This window comes from Balaenoptera ricei, chromosome 16 (assembly GCF_028023285.1).
Source record: "Balaenoptera ricei isolate mBalRic1 chromosome 16, mBalRic1.hap2, whole genome shotgun sequence".
Lineage (NCBI taxonomy): Eukaryota > Metazoa > Chordata > Mammalia > Artiodactyla > Balaenopteridae > Balaenoptera > Balaenoptera ricei.
The window spans coordinates 38,577,767-38,583,603 of NC_082654.1; the positions used below are offsets into that span (position 1 = coordinate 38,577,767).

The 5,837-nt window shown below is 40.0% G+C and overlaps 1 long non-coding RNA gene across 1 annotated transcript; it reads left to right on the forward strand.

Moving 5' to 3' along the window:
• Window positions 1-411: 411 nt before the first annotated feature.
• LOC132350185 (uncharacterized) lies at window positions 412-1,915 on the forward strand. The gene is made up of 2 exons (XR_009497866.1): window positions 412-519; window positions 1,592-1,915. It is a non-coding gene; the product is annotated as an uncharacterized LOC132350185 (long non-coding RNA).
• The last annotated feature ends 3,922 nt before the right edge of the window (window positions 1,916-5,837 follow it).

Below are 5,837 nucleotides of genomic sequence, written 5' to 3' on the forward strand. Positions count from 1 at the left end.
AAAGATATTTTCATTTTTCTTAAATCTTGCTCTATCATATATTCCATTATGTTTTGATAAATAATTATTACATTTTTGAATTAGAACTTAAGCTTTGTTCACAACAGATTTAATTTGTATAGAAAATCACAGAATGTAATACTTTGGTCCTCAAGGATTCCCATGTGCCCGAAGCACTGTGTCCACATGCTGGCAGCTACAAGAATTGCCTTTTTCTTCCCTCTTCGTTTCTTCAATTTTCCCTCCCAACTTGGTAATATCTATGTATGTCCCACTCAGTATGCTGTGATTTGAATCATATCAAAATCTATGGAAATAAACCAAACTAAATCACCACTTTGCTATGTATATGCAAAGTGTCAGGAAAATCATTGGTTAAACATCCCACTGTTCATTCTTTTCCCAGGCTGGATGCAGCAGACCCAGTGGACAAGACTATAGAGCATGGAGGGCCACCTTGAAAGCAGTCACAACGTACAGAAGGCAGCATCAGGCAGCTGCCAACAAGTTTTGTTAAGAGTAAGATCAGTCTTCCCTACGAAAATGATGATGACTTCATCGGGCTTTAAGGAAATTCATTCAGGTGTGGAGTTGGGTGGAAAGTGCCAGAAAAGTATGAGTGACCCATCTAGAGTTTGGTAATTATTTCATAACTGCCAGGTGCTTAAACCTTTGGGACACCAGATTACAGATTGCATTACCTAAGGATCAAACCCAGATCAGACGGAGAATGTACTAGAACCCTTTGCCAGAAGCAATCTCCTGCTGAAACCATCCAAGTGGCAGGATCCACAGCAGGACAAAGGAACTTTTGAAAGGGACTTGAAAAAGAGTTCAGTTACTCTGTGGTTAACCCATCAAAGGCGTCTTCCTGTAACCCAGAGGACAGCAGGCCTCGACATGTGCTGGCCATTTGGAAAACAGAGTCATATGGAGTAGATCAAACATTTCAGGAGAGCCCCTTGCCTTGAAAATGTGGACCCTTATGAAAATCATTAAGCAATTCGTTGTTATTTATTTGCTTACACTGTGCTTCAGCAAAGCAAGCAAGAAGATGAGGATAAGGACCATTGAGCCAATTTCAGAGGCCCTGGTTCAGGAAAGAAGGATTCCCTTACACCCCTGATTTTAAAGAGCCCTTTACGAAGACATCCTACCACACGGCTGGCATAGGAAGGCTGTCTTGGCTCCCTTCGACTGTGTATTAGGTTAACAACCACCTCAAGCTTCTTAGAAACCTAGAAATCCCCAGGCTGTTAGAGGAATTCCACAAGGCTAAGAAAACACTTGCAATCTCATCACTCGAAGCAGAAAAATATTTCCAAACATCTTCCTTTCTCACTCTGTGGCACTTTGTGTAACCCACTCCCAGCCTCCTAAAACCTGGGTGGCTCCACAACATACCCCAAAATCTGTCCTTCTTAATGAGCCAAGAACTCTTCATTCATGGCTTGGATCCATGGACCTGGGAATGAACAAGGAGCAAGTCCGTATTCTCACTTGGGGAGTTACCGGGTTATTGTGCATTGAGTTCCTTCTAAACTAAAGTAATTCCATTGTCTGATGCCTGGAACTTTGCTTGCTTTTGCAGTTTAAGGAAGTAGCCCCTCAAGATTCATCCGTCTCCTAGCCTCAACTTCCCTTTCACTCAGATGCAAAGTGCTTGTGAGTGGAGAAGGGCTCAGCAGAATGTCATCATTCTTACACTTTGGGCTTTCAAGTGATCTATGCTCTGGGGGATGCTGAATGCATCGCCTCAGAGGCTCTGGGAAGTGGGGGAGGAGGCTGGCTCTTGGAAGCTGAGCTCAACTTCTCCCAGAACATTACAGAGGTTGAAAAAATCTGTCCTCCAAATATTCAACACATATGTTCTGAAATTCATTAAGTTCCAAAATTAAAAAACAAGTTTAAAAGATCCAGCATTGGTTCTTGTACAAAGCAGATACTCAAGGAATGCTTGTTGACTGAGGAATTTGTTAGCTGATAAATATGAGAAATGCAGTCTGTTTTGTACCACATGGCAGCTGAGGTTGCTAGGAAGACATTTGTCCCTGGTTTGTCATTATACAAGTTTTAGAAAATGAATTGCCTAAACCCTACCTGTGTTTGAAGAACAACTTCCCTGACAAAGCCTTCCCAATACTCTCTGCTTTGTCATTTTTGGAGGAGACAACTATCACTTGGCTTTGAGTTGTTAATTAACTTTTTGTTATGTTCCCAACTTCATGGTCCCCAAAGGGAAAATTCTGTCTTATTTTTTGTTTACATAAATTTTGGGGGTAACCCCCTCAGGATCCAACATGAGTTTCTGCACAAAGTACATACACAACAACTGTTTGTTGACAGATCAATTTGTTCATTAATAGATATTAAAAATACAGTCTGGTCTGTACCATATGGCAGCTGAAGTTGCAGTACACAAAAAGCGTCATTCTCTGCTACTTTTTTATAGACCGTACTTAGAAGAAATATTTTTTAGAAGACCTTTTCTGTGGTCTCAAGTTAAGTTTAGACACCAGTATTTAAGAGGGAATAATGTGTTTTATGCAGTAAAATAAGACAGCAAGTATACAAATATTGCAACACTGCAGTGACATTTTCTGTTGACAGAGATGTTGATTAATTTCTAGTAGGCCCATGACAGCCATTTCTGAGGAGCCTTAGTTATGAGAGATCCTTGGTAGATGAGCTAATCAGGTTTTTTTAGAGGACAAGATCTAGTCTTGATGCTTTTTGTATTAAGAAAGAAAGGAAGGGAGGGGGAAGGGAAAGAGAGAGAGAGCAAGTGAGGAAAAAGGAAGGAAGGAAGAAACTCTGTTAAAATATCCACATACGTGATTTAACCACTTATTAGCTAATGACTCGTACACATAACAAGTATGTCAATATAAGAAAGTTGAAAGGAAAAAGAAATTCCAACCCTAGAAATATAATTTGGGGATCTTTCCCCCACTTTGCCCGATGTCATCGTACTTCCAGGCCTAAGGAAAGCTCATTCTGGGAGTCTACCTAAACTCTAGAACTTCTAAGTATCACTCTTCTTATCAGTATTTCAGATGGGGATGTTCTTCCAAAAGAAGTCTGGGAAATGGGTCTTTACATTCACTTGCACGTTTTATCATTGGGACAATAGCCTCCCCACAGCAGGTATTGACTCCTTTCAGTGGACTCTGAAGGCATCATCTCATTTAATCACTCCATGGAGGCAGGAGCTGTCGCTTTTATTTGAGGAGGGCTGATACATGAGAGGTGCTCAATACCTATTTGTCGAGAAAATACATTCTCCTATCAGCCCTATGAAGTAGCAGCAGGAGGCCAGTTTACCAGATGGGGAAATTCAAATGTGAAGGGAACAAGTCACTTGCCTGAGATCTTCACAGAGCCTGATTTGTACCACTGTCTATCTGACTAGCCTCTGTGCTGAGCCCTCCTGCGAGAAGGCAACCATCTACCTTGGTACCCACCCTCATCATTATATCTGGAGGGCTACTTTCAAGGGTATCCTTTCCTTTTGCTGGTAAGTTAAAAAAAAAAAAAAAGAAAAACTCTTTTGATCCCTTGAAGATGATTAGCTATAAAGAAAGCTAAACCATCAAGGTCTATATGATAGTGTTTCCCTGTGAAATTTTTTTTTTCTAAATCGGGAAATGGTTACTTAGGCCCCCATAAAGCCAGCTCAGAGCTCTACTTCTCCTTCCTTTATCAAGACTTCATTGACTTGGAAAGTGGCTTCTACTCCAAATAGTGTGCCAACAGCTTTTACAGGCTGCCAAAACTCTCCACCTCTTTCTTTAAGGAGCCAGGGCCTTTCTTTTCTAGAACTTTATGCCACAATTAAGCAAAACCCAGCCACTTTCAAACAATGTTATACCACAGTTTCCTTAAAATATATTAGAAACCTTCCTATATCTTATTAAAGTATTAAAGTATAATACATGTGTTCAGTAGCAATCATCACATACTCTACTGAAAGTTCAAACATTTCTAAAGAGGTGGACAAATATTGATCAGGAACTACCAAAAACTTACTATACGTGATTTCTTAATTAATATAAATGTGTTATATTTATACATACAGCAGCCCACAGTGATAACAAGAGCTCAAAAGGGCACATGGCTCCCAGAACCAAAACCTGTGTTTTAGTGGAATGCATTACAAATAGGATTCCACCTGTGCAATACTTTTACAATATAAATTTAAAAATAGAGAAATTAGCTATCTATTAATCCATATTGGTCATTTTTACTGAATCTACACATTGCCAAAAATTGTATCTCAATGAAAAAAACTTGAAGGAAGAAAAATAATAGAGAAATTGCTTTGTAATGCCAATGGAAGAATACCTGAATCTGAGTGGATGGGTGCATGAGATGGATTTGTATAAATTGACTTGATCATATTCTTTTTTTTAAATTGGAGCATAGTTGATTTACAATGTTATCTTAGTTTCTGGTGTACAGCAAAGTGATTCAGATATATATATATATATGTATATATATATATTCTTTTTCATTATGGTTTATTACAGGATATTGAATATAGTTCCCTGTGCTATACAGTAGGAGCTTGCTTATCTATTTTGTATATAGTAGTGTGTATCTGCTAATCCCAAAGTCCTAATTTATCCCTCCCCCACTCCCTTTTCCTCCTCTTCCCCTTTCATAACCATAAGTTTGTTTTCTATGTCTGTGAGTCAGTTTCTGCTTTGTGAATAAGTTCATTTGTATCATATTTTAGATTCCACATATAAATGATATCATATGATATTTGTCTTTCTCTTTCTGACTTACTTCACTTAGTATGATAATCTCTAGGTCCATCTTGACCATATTCTTAATCTTGCAATTGAGATGATAATATTATTCAGGAGGCTGCCATTCATTCGTATTGAGATACGATATATAAACCACACAGCGCCACGTCTGGCACGTGGGCTTGGTGTTTTGTTCTAGCCAAACATGTCAGTTATTGATACCACCAAGGCTACTCCAAGAGGAGAAAACATTATAATAAAATTGGTCAAGCTAGTCTGCTTTGAATACTACTCCTGGTATGACCCTGCTTACCGTTAGTGGAATTCATTTTAGATCTGTTAAGAATGAATTTATTTCCATATGAAACACAATAAAACAGCAGTTTTCAAATATATCTTCTCCATGCCCGACTTAATGAAATCTCACCCATCCAGCAAGGCTCGTTTTGAATGCCACCTCCTCCATTGCATCTTTCCTGATCTCTCCTCCATGCAAACGTTTTCACTCTCTCGAACATCTTAAAAACTTTGGCTTTTACCCCTCTGAGGATACTTTCCCTGCTCTGCATGTCATGTTACTGTCTCTTTGCCTGATCCCCGATTAGATTCTGAGTCCCTTGAAAGCAGGGATCAGTCTTATCTTTACATTTTCTACAGGCTGAGCACAGGGCATCGGACTTAGAAGCTCAATAAAAATGTGTTGAGTTGCAGTGAATTGTGACCCACCCTGGCTACCAGGCTCTTGGCCAGCTTCAGCGTGCAGAACACAATGGCTTCTTGTATTCGCCGCTGTGCACACCCACATACATACACTAAACACCTGGAAGCATGGCCACTTAGTTGCCTGGCAAACACTCTCCCTCCCAGGGTGTCTTCCCTTTTGAAGAGACTGCTCTGACAGCTGGGCTGCTGCTGGTCAGAAGGGGCACTCCCTGGAATGGTCCATCACTGCAGCAAATGGCCAGGCTCACTGTGCCAGGAACCAAGAAGAGAGAAGGGTCCAAGTAGGAGAGTCTCAATGCCAAGAATGTGCTCTCAGATTTATCACTAAGAGGGAAGCAGGGAGCACCGCAAGAGAGAAAC